Genomic DNA, 17,363 nt, shown 5'->3' on the forward strand with positions numbered 1-17,363 from the left:
CTAGTGAGGACAGCTACACAGAGAAGCTACACAGAGAAACCTTGTCTCAATAAACAAACAAACAAACAAACAAGCTGTAATTTGGGGCTGCAAATGAATCCTGCGGTAGAGCATGATGCCTTGGCTTTGACCTTCAGCACATTAAAAAAAAAAAAATGAAGTATACTGACAACTATAGTTAAACAATTCTATTTAGGTTTTGAGATCAATTTATTAATTTTTATTACTGATCATAGCTAGCCTAAAACAAATACTCATTTCTATGAATAGAATATGTAGGTCAATGGCCAAGATATATTTAGAAAGATATATTTAGAACACTTTCTGAATTTCCACCCTGCTTCAAGTCTGGATCATGCTACACTAGCAGCCTTCTTTAACCAAATTCTAAACATTCTAAACATCTATATTTCTACAAAAAATGAATTAGATTGTAATGCTTTAAAGATAGCGTTGGGACTGGGGCTAACCTGGTAGAGTGCTTGTATAACATATACAAAAGCCCAAGCTTGGATGCCCAGCACCAGAAAAACTGGGTCTGTCAGAGTATGCCTAGAATCCCTCTCTCAAAAATAAAGCTACTCTTTCTTGAGAAGCTCACACTCACCATGCCCTGGGTGTATCTGTCTTCCTTCTCAGTGCTTCTCTTTCTTTTAGGCCTCTGGGGTAGGATCTGTGCTATGATATCCTTACTAGGGCAAAGCATGGTGCTACACACCTTTACTCCCAGCACTCTAGAGGCAGGGGTAGGGATGGATCTCTGCTAGTTACAGACCAGCCTGGTCTACATATCAAGTTCCAGACCAGCTAGGGCTACATAGTGGGGAGTGGGGGTGGGAGGAAGAAGAAGGTTAATTAATTCAATTCTGCTTCAAATAAATAAAAGTTTGTTTTTATATTACTGAGAGTTAAAACTAAGCCTCATGCATACTAGGCAAATGCTCTACCACCAGGCTCAACCCCAGCCCCTCTTTAATTTTATTTTGAAACAAGGGTTGCCTAAATTGTCCAGATAGGCCTTCAACTTGCAACACTTCTACTTCAGCTTTCCCTGAAGGTGGCAAATACATAACTACATTCACTAAGGTTAAAAACAGAGTCCTTTAAAATAAAATTTCCTTAGTCACAGACTCTCTTAAAAAAAAAAAAAAATTAAGCTATGCACGGTAGACTCTGCCTACAATCTTAGCTTTTGAGAAGCTACAGAAGGAAGATGAGAAGTTGAAGGCCAGCCTGAACTTTAAAACAAAATTCTGTCTCAAATAAATAAGCCAAAGACTGAGAAGACAAAAAAAGGAGAAACAGTGCAAATTCAAGGCCAGCCTGGTCTACATAATAAGTTCTGAACTAGCTGGGGCTACCCAATGAAATCTTATCAAAACTCCCAACCCCTACAAACACGCACGCACGCACACACACACCCCACATGTATACATGTGCATGTACTCATACATACACACAGACAGAGTTTTTCTTAAAGTATCTCTTGAAGAAAAGTGTCTTTGTGCACTCAGGTTGCCTCTATAACCTATCATAGACTAGATGACTTTAACAGCAGAGCTTGTATCTCCCAGTTACAGCAGTGTATAGAAAGCCCACTATCAAGGCTCTGGCAGAGCTGGTATCTGGCCAGGGTCTGCTTCCTGGCTTACAGAATGCTCCTTCTCACTGAATCCTCACATGATGGAAGGGGCAAGCAACCTAATACCTCTCCAGTGCCCACAGCCAATTGAGCCTGAACACTCCTGATCTCGTCTAATCTTTCTCTGGCCTCTTTTATAAAGGCACTAATCCCACTCGTTCTGGCAGATTCCCTCATGACCTAATCACCTCCCAAAACCTCACTTCACTAATACCAATGTCAGGAGTTAAGATTTCAACATATAAATTTGAGGGAGACAGAAATTGAGACCATAGCAACAGGCTTTCATTAAATACACTCAGTAACCCCTCATTCACACTCTTAGTATTTAACACAAAGGAAAACAAGTGTAGCTGAGGTGGTACATGCCTACAGAGGCAGAAGATAAGGAGTTTAAGGCCAGCCTGGGCTACAGGAAAGCTTGCCTCTGTATACACTCCAGTACTGATGGAACTCAGTGGATAAGAACACTTGCTGCTCTTTGCAGAGAACCTGAGTTCAGTCCCTACACCAAGCAGCTCTTGATCACTTGTAACACCAGTTCAGGGGTTCCCATGCCCTTCCCTGGCCTCCAGAGCATGTGTGTGTACACACACACACACACACATACATACACATACACACACACACACCACAGTGCATATACAGACAAGCAGGCAACATACATACACATAAATAAAAATATATTCAAAAAATACCTTTTTTAAATATTGAAATTGAATATTAATTCTCTGATATTACCTATAAATGTGTTATTAACATAACAGCACAAGGCTTTAGAAATGAGTTACTTGCCAGGCATGGTGGCGCACGCCTTTAATCCCAGCACTCGGGAGGCAGAGGCAGGCAGATCACTGTGAGTTCAAGGCCAGCCTGGTCTACAAAGTAAGTCTAGGACAGCCAGGGCTACACAGAGAAATCCTGTCTTGAAAAACCAAAAAAAAAAAAAAAAAAAAAGAGTTACTTTTTCAAAACAACATCTACAGGATATACAAACAGTATGTAATAATCTTGTCTAGATCTATCACTCAGTTAATACAAACTATTAGTATAAATAAATACTATGCTACTTTATAAATGCAAATACTGTTTATTTGATAATTTTCCCTTAAACATAAAGCCACCATTGTCTTAACTGGCTGGGGGGAAATCCCTTTTAATACTATACTGAAGAAATTGTCCAGAAAAGAAAACAAAAACATAGGGCTGGCAAGATGGCTCAGCAGGTAAAAGCACCTGCTGCCTACACTGACCATAAATATAATCCCTGAGTCCACATGATGAAGGAAAAGAACTGACTCCTACAAGTTGTTCTCTGTCTTCAACACACATTTCTCTAATAGATAGAATCAAAAAGAAAAAAACAAAAACAAAAACAAAAAACAACAACAACAAAGAAAAACAATCCAGCCAGGCGTGCACCTCTAATCCCAGCACTCAGGGAGGCAGAGGCAGGCAGATCTCTGGAAGTTCAAGGCCAGCCTGATCTACAAAGTGAGTCCAGGACAGCCAAGGCTGCACACAGATTAAAGGTGGCACACACCTTTAATCTTAGCACTTAGGAGATAGAGACAGGCAAACTTTGTGAGTTTGAGGCCTGCTTGGTCTACATGGAGAGTTTAGGACAGCCAGAGCTATGTAGAGAAGCCATGTGCATGCTTTTTTAATCCTAGAACTTGGGAGGCAGAGGCCAGTAGTCTTTGTGAATCTGAGGGCCTCAATATGCAGCCCAAGAACTTGATATGCAAACTAGGCTGGCCTTTACTACCAGCTCTGCTTAGTCTTTTAATCCCAAGAAACAGAAAACAGGAAACATGCAGACTGGAAACAAAAACAAATTGTAATGCATAAAGATCAAAGTAGAATGAAGAAGAGCTTTCAAACAGTTCTGTGCACCTATTTCCTGCTGGTCTGGGCAACTACTGCCACAAAGAGATTTAATGCATTTCATAGGCAATCCAGTGATGATAAAATGTCTGCCTAGGATGCATTCAATGCTTGCAAGGCCCTGGGTTCCATCCTTAATACTGGGGGAAAAAAAATCAAAAGCATGCTTTTTTACACAGTGTTAGACAAGCTGTCTCTTAGAACATGACACACACCTGCAAGTTCAACATACTGGAGGCAGAGTCTGCAGGAGACTGAGTTTAAGGACAACCTGAGCTACAGAGATCATATCTTTAAAAAACAAACAAACAAGGTCTAGGGGCTGGAGAGATGGTTCAGAGATTAAGAGCACTGCTCTTTCAAAGGTCCTGAGTTCAATTCCCAGCAACCATGTGGTGGCTCACAACCATCTATAATAAGATCCTGTGCCCTGTTCTAGAGTGCAGGTGTCCATGCAGGCAATACACTGTATACATAATAATAAAATCTTTTAAACAAACAAACCAAGGTCTAGGGCTGAGGAGATGGCTCACCCAAACACAAAAGAATATACTGCACTGAACCTTCTTCCAAATGATAATACAGATGGTCACAAAACAAGCCTCACCCAATAAAAGAAAAATGAAATAACCCCAACATAAAACCAGAGACACTAAATCTATTAGAAGAAAAAGTGGAGATCAGCCTTGAACTCATTGGTACAGAAGACGATTTCCTGAACCAACAGCTCAGGCTCTAAGATCAACAATTAATAAATGGGACCTCATGAAACTGAAAAGCTTCTATAAGGCAAAGGACACTGTCAACAGAACAAAAATAAGGCCTACAGACTGGGAAAAGATATTCACCAACCCTACATCTTACAAAGGGCTAATATGCAAAATATATGAAGAACTCAAGAAATTAAACACCAACAAACCAAATAATCCAATCTAAAAATGGGGTACAAGCAAGGGGTGGTAGTGCATGCTTATGGTCCCAGCACTCAGGGAGGCAGAGGCAGACAGATCTATGTGAGTTTTAAAAGCCAGTCTGGTCTCAAAGTGATTCTAGGACAGCCAGGGCTACACAGAAAAACACTGGCTCAAAAAACTAAAAACTAAAAAACAAAACAAAACAAAAAAACTTCATGATAGCACATGCTGGCAAGGATGTGCAGAAAGGGGAACACTCCTCCATTGCTGGTAGGAGTGCAAACTTGTACAACCATTTTGAAAACCAACCTGGTGCTTTCTCCAAAAATTGGAAATAGTGCTACCTCAAGACCCAGCTATACCATTCCTGGGCATATACCCAAAAGATGTAACAAGGACACTTGCTCAACTATGTTCATAGCAGCTTTATTAGTAATAGCCAGAAACTGGAAACAACTAGATGTCCCTCAACAGAAGAATTGCTAAAGAATTTTACACAATGGAATACTAACCTTGAACTCCTGATCTTTCTGCTTACACCTCCCAAGTGCTAGGACTATATAGGCATATGGCACCAAGCCCAGTAACAACAGTACTCCTAACTATCAATGCCTAAAAAAAAAAAAAAAAAAAAAAAAAACCTGTTTCCCAACAGCTTCCAATTAATTGTATAGAGGTGACCTTCATTTACATTATATTAAGGTATGTCTCTATATATTTGAGTAATAATTACTGAACAGGCAGTAAGCTAACAGATTCTGGTACTGCCATGCTATTAAGAAATCTCCTGTCTCAATGTGTAAAAATTACTTCAATTATCTCTGATTGATTAATAAAGAAGCTGAAGAGCCTATGAGTGGGCAGAGGAAACAGTAGGTGGAATTTCTGTTCCCACTGAGAGAAGGAGGGCCAGAGAAGGTCACTGGGCCATGAGGATGTAGCCATGAGGCCTGACCAGGAGGAGAAGGTAGCCAGGCAAAGAGGAGGAAGTCACCATGGGGACAAAGATAGAGCAGGAGAGGCCAGGGCAAGACGAGAGGACAGGTAACAGGGCAAGTGGCTGGGAAGTAGCTAGACTAGCTTAAACAAGTTAGCATAGATTAATACCTGCCCAGTTACTGTGTTTGAAGCTTATTAATAAATGTAACAGGTCTCAGTGTGCTCATTATTTGGGAGTTAGAATGGGCATAGAAAAAAATTAATCACAACAATTTGCAAGAATTTTATGTTAGTTTTTCCACTGAGAAGATGTAGCACAGATAATAAAAAAACTATGTAGGAACCAAAGATCAGGACTGAAATAAAACACCCACAGAATAATGCAAAAAAATTCTTTTCTCCATAGCAGATTCCTTCTCCAACTCTCAGAAAGAAAAGACTGAAGAGGATACAAAAACAAACACACACACACACACACACACACACACACACTCCCAACTGGAAACAGTGAAACAGGAAATTCATTAATGGAGCTGGACAATGACCACCAACAGTGGCTAGCATCACAGACAAAATACAACATGTGCCTCCTGAGGCAAGCATTCCAACTATAGAGACTCCTTCCATCAGAAGAAAAGAGGGAAAGAAAGAAAGAAAGAAAGAAAGAAAGAAAGAAAGAAAGAAAGAAAGAAAGAAAGAAAGACGAAAAACTGACCAAGAGAGAATACACATCACAGAAATGGAACCAGATCACTTAGTAAACATGCAAGGGCCAAAAGAACATGCTGGCCCCACTACAGGAACAGAAGTAACAAATTCAGACTGTGGGAAATGTTCAGTTTCTTCATAAATGATGTGTAAAGAAAAAGAGAGGAACTAGAGATTACTAAACAATACAGAGACTGTATTTGGCTCTTGATCTAAATATCTATAAAAATACATTTATGAAATAATGAAGAACACTCCCACATGATACCAGGAATTAGTAAATTTATTATCTTTCTTTGTGATTAACAGTTGTTTGTTTTTTCTTTCCTTAAGGGTGAAGTTGGTTGGGAATGAGTGCCAAGGGGTTGGAGCACATAAAAGGAACACTAAGATTAATAAAGCTGAATGGAGTTATCAGTAACATGCTGGATCTGGCCTAACAAGCACAGAAATATGAACTGCCACGCTGCAACCATGAAGGCAGCTTTGCATGTCTGCCAGCCAACCTTTTCTGCACTGATAGGAGCCTATGAACAGGCCAGCAGTGATAACAGCTGCTCAAGTCACTTCATGTTACAGATGCTACCACTTCTAGCATGCACCTGGCCTTGGACCAGGACTCTGAATAAACTAGCATCAGGTAGAAAGCTAAGGAAGTTACTGACTGCAAAAAGCACTTCGGCTAAGAAAGAAATTCTAAAGTTCTCATTCTAAAGCACCATTACTATAAATCAAAGATAATTTAAGACACAAGTTTTAGATTTCTCCAAGATAATTGCTCTTGTCATTTTCTAGCTTTCTCAGAAAAAAGCTAGAGATTTTAAAAGATGGTTTGATACATATGCTGGGACCTTAGGTCCCTGAGAAAAATGAAAAAGTGCTGCCAAAAATCTATCTATCTACTATACATCCCCTCGGGCTCATAACAAGTTGTGCAGTTTGCAACAGAGAAAAACAGACAATGCTTGATGATTAAATGTTACTTTAAGAATATGTTTCTCGCTGGGCGTGGTGGCACACGCCTTTAATCCCAGCACTCTGGAGGCAGAGGCAGGTAGACCTCAGTGAGTTCTAGGCCAGCTTGGTCTACAAAGTGAGTCCAGAACAATCAGGACTACAAGAGAAACCCCGTCTCAAAAAACAAAACAAAACAAAAATATATGTTTCTTCCCCTGTCTCGGAAAAAGAAAAGAAAACATGTTTCTCTAGCCAGGCATGGTGGTGCACACCTTTAATCCCAGCACTTGGGAGGCAGAGGCAAGAGTATCTCGAGTTCGAAGCCAACCTGATCTACAGAGTGAGTTCCAGGACAGCCAAGGCTACACAGAGAAACCCTGTCTTGAAAAATAGAAAAATAAAAAAGTAAAAAAGAGCATGCTATGTTACTCAGGGCTGGAAAGATGGGGCAGTGATCAAAAGGCCCTAGCAGGGCTCAGTTCCCAGCTGCCATTATCAGGAAGCTCACGACTTCCTCCAACTCACATTCCAGGGAACCTAACAACCTCTTCTGACCACCTCAAGCAACTGCACTCACATGCACATTTAACACACACACACACACACGTTGCAGTTATTTTACCATATGGCCTAATATTACGGCAGTATTTTCTAACCTGCTAGCAATCATTCAGACACCTGTTATATCTTAAAATAGCCTTAGTTAACCTGGGATAGGGCAGATATTAAGCCCCTAAACTACTTCCCATAGTGGGGCAAATCCCATGCCATCTGCTTCTAATAATTTCTATCAAGCTGCCTCCCATCCAATAATCCCAATACTTACTAATTATCATCATCTGGGCCAAGTCTCCATCCACACCGGCCATGTGCTTCTCCTCCACCTAACTAACCCATGGCATAGCCTTCTTCTTCCTCCTTTCTCCTCTAGTCTCTCCTCCTCCCAAGATCCTCTCTGTCTCCCCAAGCCCTGGAACCTTAGCCACACCTATCCATTTGCCCTGCCCAGGTGTGATGACCTTTTATTGGTCAAACAGGTTAGGCCCTTAGGCAAGGTACAGGTAGGGCACAAAGACAGCAAGCAGTAATTAGCATCAAAATGCACCAGACCAACCTCCAACACACCCAACACACACACACACACACACACACACACACACACACACACACACACTTTTTTTTAGGTAATTTCAAAAACATTTTAAAAATAAAAAAATAGGGGCTGGAGAGAGGGGCTACAAAGCAAGTTCCAGGTCAGCAAAGGCTACATAATAAGACCCTTCCTCAGAAAAAATAAAAAATAAACAACATGCCTCTCACCTAAGAGTGGTAGTACAGGCCTGTAAGTCACAGCACCTGGGAGCAGAGACAGAAAGGGTCAAGAATTCAAGACTAGCTTCAGCTGTGTAGTTAGTCTGAGTCTATCCTAAGCTATGTTAAACATTATAATTTTTTTTTTTAGTTAAAAACATTAAACATTTTAGCAGATGGACATGGTGATTCATTCTAGTAATCCCAGGCCCAGAAAGCTAAGACAGGACAACTAAGTTCAAGGCCAGTTAGAGATACAAAGTCAGATCTTGTCTGAAAATAACACAAAACAAAAACACCCAACCTTTCTCAATAAATATATTTTTAATTTATTTTGTGTACTTGAGCACCACAGTACCCATATAGCTACAGGCAGTCAGAAGACAACTTGCAGGACTCCACTCTCTCCTTCCATGTGAGTCCCCAGGATCAAACTCAGAGAGTCAGTCTTAGTGACTGGGCCTTTATCTGCTGAACCATCTCATAGCCCCTCTTTTGTTTTGTTAGGGAGAACAGGGTCTTACAAACCCAAGCTGGCACAAACTCACTAAAGAGCTGAGGATGACCTTGAACTCTCAATCCACTAGCTTCCATGTAATGGGATTACAGGTGTACACCACAACACTTGGCAAAACAATATGCTTCTATGTTAGGATAACACTAAGGCAGGCAGGAAAGACGCTCTTTAAAACCAACTACAGGAGGTTTTTGTTCTTAACACAGAAAGGAAAACAATCCCTGTTTTCCTATACTCCACACCCAACTTCCCTATCCTCAATACCTCTGTCTAATTATAAGGCAGCTAACAAAATACTGACTCTAAACATCATAAAAAGCTATTTCTAAAAATCAGGTAACTCCATTTAAAAGATGTCTGATGTCAGTGATCTTAATTCTCTAATGTCAGCCATGCAAATAAAAACTTAATGTCTAGGTAGCTAAGCACAATTCTAGTTTAAACCCATTCTTGGAAAGAGCTGCTCTAAGACAGGAAGATAAAATTTGAGAAAATGAAGGTATCAGAAAACCAAGCAACAAATTTAATAGGTATAAGGACACACAGACACACACACACACAGACACACAGACACACACACACACCATTTAACTGTCAAGAGATATACCAACAGACCATTCATAAAATAAAAAGGTGAAGGGGCTAGAGAGATGGTTCAGAGGCTAAGGTCACTGACTACTCCTGCAGAGGTCCTGAGTTCAATTCCCAGCAATCACATGGTAGCTCACAACCGTTTATAGTGTGATTTGATGCCCTCTTCTGGCCTGTAGGTGTACTGGCAGGCAGAGCACTCTAATAATATTTTTTTTTAAAGGAGAGAGCTAAAGTAATTTTTAAAAAATTAAAAAGTGAGGAGGAATAGGGAAAAATGGGTGGAGGAGAGGAGGGGGAAGGGAGGGGAGAGGAGAAAGCTGTTCTAGGGGCTGGGGAAAAATGGCTCAGTGGTTAAGAGAGGGCTTTCCTACTCTTCCAGAAGATCTAAGTTCAGTCCTCAGCACCCGCTAAGGCAGTTTACAACTGCCTGTAATTCCAGCTCAGGAGATCCAGCACCCTCCCTGGTCTCCTTGGGCAAACACAAACTGGGCACATATTTACACAAATAAACATGAAAATAATTTTTTTAAACTTTTTAAATTTTTTGAATATAGCTACTCCAAAAATATTACGTTTACCACTGATGCTCTTTGAACAACCACCCAAACTAATTTATTATTAATGCATAAAGTTGAGCAATGCAGTGATGGTGCACATCTTTAATCCCAGCACTGGGAAGGCAGAGCCAGGTGGATCTCTGTGAGTTCAAAGTCAGCCTGGTCTACAGAGTGAAGTTCCAGGACAGTCAAGGATACACAGAGAAACCTTGTCTCAAAAAAACAAAAACAGCAAAACAAAAACAAAACAAAGCATACACTTGAATTCAGGTGGAAAAAAATGCATGTTGCAAAGAAACTGGCAGTACATTTAAAAAGAAATAAATAATAAATTAATAAACTCTCCAGTCACTGTAAGCTTAAAGTGCCATTGAAGAGAAATGTTGCTTTCCAAATACCTTATTGAAAATGGGTCCCAAAGGAAAAGCCCAGCTCTGGACTACAGTTGTTTCAAGCACTTCCTCTTATAGCACACTTCCTCTCCCTCACACTCTAAGGCAGGAAAGAGACTTAGGACTCACCAGAATCACTTTCTTAGATAGAAACTATTTATCTATAAACCATTCCCACCTGGCACTTCAACACTCAGTAAATTGGGTTTTAATTTAACCACTTTGTAAAATTCGCCTACTTTCACACAAACTAGGATTTGCTAATAAGAGATATACTTTTCATCTAACGAAAAAGAACAGAGTTAAATTTACAAGAACCAACTCAAACACAGAAATCCCAAATACAACTGACCAAATCTGTCTGTCACATAGGCTACAATATTTTTAAAACACATTAGGAACTGCCAGCTGCTGTTACTACACTTTGGTAAGTTTATATGTTTCACATGTTTCCTCTTCTAGTAGCCCAGAAACACAGAAAAGAACAAGTTACTTTCTTAGCTTACCCTGCTCCTTCCTTTGACCACAGGGCCCTGTAGGCTGGGTGTGAAAACTGAGCATCAATCCCACTGTTCTGAGAGAGATGCTGCCCACACAAAAAGCACTGTTTCTTACCCTTAAGTTCAACAATGAGAGTTCTGAAGGAATAGGAGAGTAGGTACATTTAAAAGACAAAGACTGACCAAAAAAAAAAGAAGTTTCATGACAATAGTCAAATTCAAAGCAAGTAAAGAAAAATGACTATCAGGGCTCAGCAAAGGCACTCTGCCACTGTGGTGGTTTGATGAGAAGGATCCCACAGACTCATATATTGGAATGCTTGGTACCTAGTTGGCGGAACCGTTTGGGGAAAGATTAAGAGGTGTGGCCTTGCTGGAGGGTGGGCTGAGGGTGGACGCCAGGGCCAGGCTCAGGCTCCCTGGTCCCCATCTCTGCCTACTGTTTGTGAATCAGGATGTAAGCTCTTAGCTACAGCTCCAGAGCCTGCCTACCTGCTTGTCTTCCACCCTGCTCCACACTATGATGATCATGGGCTCATCCTATGAAACTGTTAGCAAGCCTCCAACTAAATGTTTTCTTCTAGAAATTGCCTTGGTCATGGTGTCTCTTCACAGTAACAAAAAAGTAACTAACACAGCAACCAAGCCTGACAACCTGAGTATGATCCAGGTCCTTTTACCCCCACACTCATGAGACATACACACACGCGCATGCACACACGTAAATAACAATTTTTTAATTTAAAAAAGCTATCAACTTTCTTTAGCCTTATGATCAAAAATAAAAGCAAAATAGAGTAAAGCTGTAATAGCTCTGAGTTACAGTGTTTTCTTAGCATGTACAATACCCTGAGTGCAATCCCCAGCACTGGGGGGAAAAACTAAGAATAAAAAAGACCAAAGACTTCCCAGGCTAATAAGATGGCTCAGTGGATAAAGGAGCTTAGTGCCAAACCTAAAGAATTTCATCCCAGCTGGGTGATGGTACTGTACACCTCAGGAGGCAGGTCTCTGTGAGTTCAAAGCCAGCCTGGTCTATAAAGTGAGTCCAAGACAGGGCTCTGCTACACAGAGAAGCCCTGGCGGGGGGGGGGGGTTGATTTTCATCCCTGAACAGACCAACATGGTAAGGGAGTGAACTGTGGTGAGCTGTGCCTGTTCTCCACACATGCACTGTAGGGAAAGGAAAAGTAAATCAAAGAATTCCCACCTCACCACGTGAATATTAGACCCCACCACTAATTCCAGCACTCTGAATGCTAAGTAGGGAGAGCCAGGGCTATAATACTCTGTCTAGTTTTCGTTCCAACTGAGAGAGGAGGGAGTCATCTTAAAATAAAATTCACAATCCATTAGTGAATTAAGAAAACTTCACTACTTGGCCTCTCTATCTACCACAGCCACCCCTCTGAGAGTATAAGGCTTTAGTGACACCTGGCAACTCAGAGCTTGATACTCACGATGTCACTTAGGCTAGTCCCTAGCCTGTGCTTGCCTGGAAACTCACTTCAAACCTCAAGTTCAAAAGCTGAAGTTTCTTGAGCATGTTTCATCACAGCTCCACGGAACTGCTGGCAAGTGTTAACAATCAATAGCTTAGGGCTGAGGATAAAGAGGTGCCATATAAGCCAGGGTGTGGTGGTATATACTTTAATCCCAGCACTTGTGAGACAGAAGCAGCCAAAGCTATATAGTAAGACTGTCTCATCAAAAGAAAAGAAAAGAAAGAAAGAAAGAAAGAAAGAAAGAAAAAGAAAAAAGTCCTACATGAATATTTTGTCTTCTTTCTCCATATCTCTTCCAGGTATCACCACTGCACTCTTTATTATGTCTATTTCATTATGCCTGCATAATTATAGTTAGTGAAGAAAAATTTGGGCCCCAAATCTTCCTGCAATATTAAAATCATTGCAGGAGGCAGAAGCAGGTAGATCTCTATGAATTAGAAGCCAGCCTGGCGTCTACATAGTGAGTTCCAGGCCAACCAGTGCTCTATAAAGAGACTTTGCCTAAATAAATAAACATAAATTAAACAGACAATAACAATATACTTAAGTCAGTATGCTTCAAGAGAACACAGATTAACAGTTTTTAACCTTTTGTAGTAGTTTTCAAGCATTGTCAATTCAGTATATACAATATACTCTATAAGTTATGTAGGAAAATAAAAGTCTAAGATAATTATTATTAAAGTCACCAAATTAAGGACTGAGTTGTTACTACATCCAAGCTTTAAAAAGGGAGAAAAGCCGGGCTTGGTGGCACATGCCTTTAATCCCAGCACTCGGAAGACAGAGGCAGGCAGACTGCTGTGAGCTCAAGGCCAGCCTGGTCTACAAAGTGAGTCTAGGACAGCCAAGGCCAACACAGAGAAACCTTGTCTCGAAAAACAAACAACAAAAAAAAAAGGAGAAAAATACTCAAATTGCCTATCCATCATGTCTAGCCATGCACATGCAAAACTGTAAGATTAGGGATCCCAGAAAAAACAACTTCCTGAATAATGAGTAACTCCACAAGCTCACAGTCTCAAAGCCAGAAATATGCACACAGAGAAATTCAAAGGTATTGATGTCAACACAAATACCACAAGCAAAATCTTTAAAGGCCACACATGAACACAGAACTCTAGCACAGTGGTCATCAACCTTCCTACTGCTATGACCCTTTAATTCAATTCCTCATGTTGTGGTGAGTCCAAACCATAAAATGATTTCATTGTTATTTCATAACTGTAATTTTACTATTGTTATGAATCATGATATAAATAACTGATATGCAGGATCTCTGATATGTGACCAGAGCTGGTGCTCTGGCAGAATTGCATTATACTTTGAAGTTAAACTTATCTTTGTTATGTAGGCTTGAATTAGTCACATGTATCATGACAGTTAGTCTCATATGAATGCATGCTAATGTGAATAATGCCACGAGTAATGACATACACTTGCAATCCCAGCACTCCAGAGACAGAGGTAGAAGGACCGCCATAAATTTGTGGCCAGCCTAGACCCTATCCCTCCCCACTACAGACACACCAACAAACAAACAAACAAACTGAATTACTAATCTAAAAGTGCACTAAAAGCAAACTTAATATGGCACTAAGAATGGGCAAGTTTCTTGTTCCAAAATCCAATTCACTTTCCACAAAGCTAAGGGGATATCGCATTAAGAAACCTGACTTAAGGGATTGATGAGATGGCTCAGAGGTTAAGAGCAGTGTCTGCTCTTCCAAAGGTTCTAAGTTCAATTCCCAGCAGCCACATGGTGGCTCACAACCATCTATAATGAGATCTAGTGTCCTGTTCTGGAGTTCTGGTACCCATGGGGGCAGAACACTGTATAAATAATAAATTTTTTAAAGGGGAGGGATAGAAACCTGACTTAAACCAGGTGTGGTGGTGCACACCTGTGATCCCAGCATTTGAGAGAGGCAGGCAGATTTCTGTGAGTTCGAGGACGGCCTGGTCTACAAAGTGAGTCCAAGACAGCCAGGACTACAAGAGAAACCCTGTCTTGGGGGGGGGGGGGGGGGGAATGAACTCAAAGTAAAAAGAAATCTTAGCACTCAAGAGGTTGAGGCAAGAGAGCTGAGACTGGACTGAGCTACAAGATGAGGCTAGCTTTAAAAAAAACAAAAACAAACAAAATTTTTAAAACCTTATTAACTTGGTCTTCTAGTTACACCTATCTTGTTTCTCCTTGTCTTTCAGATTCTATACAGTTATTTTGACGTTTATACCTATGTTACTTAAGCATACTTAAGCATGGCATGGTGGTAGACACTTGTAGCCCTAGCTGGCATTTGGAAGGTGGAAACAGGGGAATCAAAGGTTCAAAACCAGTCTGTGCTACACAACACACACACACACACACCTTGGGGGACACAGACAGAATCAGAGTGTGGTTAATACAGTATTACACAGCCAGGCAAGGTGACACACACCTTTAATCCCAGCTCTGGGGAGACAGAAGCAGACAGATGGATCTCTGAATTCAGGGTCAACCTAGTCTACGAAGTTAGTTCCAGGTCAGCCAGGGCTACACAAAGGAATCCCAGTCTTGAAAAACCAAAAACCAAAACAAAACCAAACAGAATCAGCATTACTGAGAAGCACTCTAAGGAAAGCCATTTTATAGGTTGCGAACACCTTTCTTTCCCATGTAATAGAAATGAATTAAAATTTCAAATTCTTTTTGAATCGGTATATAGGTCGCCAAAGCCAAGTCCATCTTGGCTTCCTAAATTTAATAATTATACATTTACCGTCAATCTGCTATGCACAACGCACTGTTTAACATTATATCAGCATAAAACTCTGATCCTCCAAAAAGGGGTGGTTGCTGCTGTACATCTTCAAGATAGCAGATGTATATCAATTGTAGGTCTGGAAACAGCTTGGTAAACCAAAAGGCAATTCTCTGATTACTGGAGAACTCCAGATTGCCAGGATCAGCAAAACAACATTACAAAGTTAATAGCCTCCGTCCTTAGAATATCCCAAGAGGAGGCAGTAATTCAAACTGTTAACATGCGCCTACCGATACTATTCAGTAATAACCTAAGCAAACTGTCATATCCATTTATAATTAAGTGGTCCAACCTTTACAAAGCATCATCAGCCGGATTTTAACCCAAATGGATGAGAAATTCAGATAAACACAAAACCAAAACCAAAAGCACTGCAAGCACAAACTGCCCGAGCGGAGAAAGATCCGGAAGGGCTGCACGGGTTCTTTCCCTCATCTGGTGAGCCTCTACTTAGTAATGAAGACGGGGTAATTTAAAGGTGAGAATGAATGGCATACAAATTCTGACAGGGGATGCTCCATAGAATAGCATAATACACTATAAAAATAAGTGTTTTGAGATATACGGTGAGAAATAATACGGGGGGGGCTACTCTGAGAAATCGATCGGGAGGAGGAAAGCAATAGAGTCCTTAATCTGGGGGGGTCAGGGTCAGGTTACATCTGCGCTGGCTTTAAAGTTGAAAAAGTCGCGGGTCAATGTCAGAGACCCGCGCACATTGATTGCGGGCATCTATGGACCAACAGTCGAGGAAGCGGCGAGAGGCCAGCACCAAACCGGGGAACCCTTTTCTCGCTCCTCCAAGGCCACCGCCGGAGGGGACTGTCCGCGGCTCCCGCTAGTGTCCGCGCCGGCCGCCGGGACAGAGCTGGCGGAGCTGTCCCCTCAGCTGCTCCCGCGGGCCGGGCTCCGGAAAGTTGCTCTAACACAACTCTGCGGCCTGGGGGGGCTTTGGTCCCTGCAGCCCGCCTTCCCCTCGGTGCCGGCGGCCGGGGGGGGAGGGCACCTCGCCGGGCAGAGGACGCGAGGGTCACCCGCGGCAGGCGGGAGGGCGAAGGGTCCGGGCCGCGCCTCCGCCGTCGTGACCCCACGCTCGGACGCCGCCGCAGAGCCCCTCAGTCCGGCCCGCTCCCCTCAGCCTCGCAAGCACCTCAGTGAAACGCAGCCCCGACCCCGCGGCTCGCCCCTAGGCCGCGGCCCCGAGCCCCCCTCAGCGCCTCACCTGCGCCCCGCGGTCTGCGCCTCCTCGCCGGCCCCGCGCGCCCCGTCGGGGCACGCGCCCACTCTGGCGCCGCTGACCGGCCGCAGACTCGGGCCGCGGCGGCCCCGCCGCCCCCTTCTCTTCAGACAGCTCCCAGCGGCGAGCAGCGGAGCGCGGCTGGAGCCCCTGCAGGGGGGTGAGGAGGGCGGCAGAGTAAAGCCCGCCGCCTCCGCAGCCTCCAACACCAATTCCCTTCAGTCGTCCGCGCCGCCCCAAGAAAATGTCACCAGAGGCCGTTCCGCTCTGCGCCTCACTTCCGCCCGGAACCACAGAGCAGCGCCTGCCGGCTAGAGCGGCCGCCGCCGCGGCGGGAACCTACGGTGACTAGCGGCCGGCCGGGAGCAATCTGCGCAGCGCCACCTGGCGGCGGGGACAGGCGCGCGTCCTTCGCTGAGCGCGGGCTCCAGCGCGCCGGCCTCCCCGTCTTTCGCGCGCACCCTTCTGTTCCCGCAGCCTCCATCCAGTGAAGCCGACGTTGCCAGGCACTGCGAACTAAGGACAATGCCTTCAAAGCACGGGGCTCCGCTTCCCGAGTGCTGCCTAGTACTCACCCACTCGCGAAGGCTTTCCGAAAGAAGCTCACGATATCCGAATCGGGGAGTCACTCCAGCACGGTGTCCACTTTCCTCCGGGAGCCCACGGCTCCCCGGAACAGCTGGTCTCCAACCCCCGCACTAACGTCTTGTTCAAGTTTGGGCTCGGGGACGCGGCGGGGCTTTCTGCTAGCGCGCCACCTGCTGGTGACACAGTCCTCCAACCCCCTCCCCCGTCCCCCGTTCCCCGTCCCCGCCCCCCCCCCCTCCGCCACCGCACGCTTCAGACGCCCAAAATTCCACCTCTGCAGAGTCACTGCTCGGTTTGGCAGCTTG

The 17,363-nt window shown here is 43.2% G+C and overlaps 1 protein-coding gene across 3 annotated transcripts in view; it reads right to left on the reverse strand.

Annotated features, from left to right (window-relative positions):
• The window catches only part of Ark2n (arkadia (RNF111) N-terminal like PKA signaling regulator 2N), an 83,311-nt gene extending 66,172 nt beyond the window's left edge, over positions 1 to 17,139 (reverse strand). Inside the window, exon 1 of one of the 3 annotated variants that reach the window (XM_051163700.1) lies at positions 17,046 to 17,139. The gene's annotated coding sequence lies outside the window, so the exon portion shown is untranslated. Of the gene's footprint in view, positions 1 to 16,455; positions 16,754 to 17,045 lie in introns of those variants that run through there. The other 2 variants (XM_051163699.1, XM_051163701.1) reach the window with 2 other exon arrangements.
• Positions 17,140 to 17,363: the final 224 nt, after the last annotated feature.

The sequence above is a fragment of the Acomys russatus genome, chromosome 20 (assembly GCF_903995435.1).
Source record: "Acomys russatus chromosome 20, mAcoRus1.1, whole genome shotgun sequence".
NCBI lineage: Eukaryota > Metazoa > Chordata > Mammalia > Rodentia > Muridae > Acomys > Acomys russatus.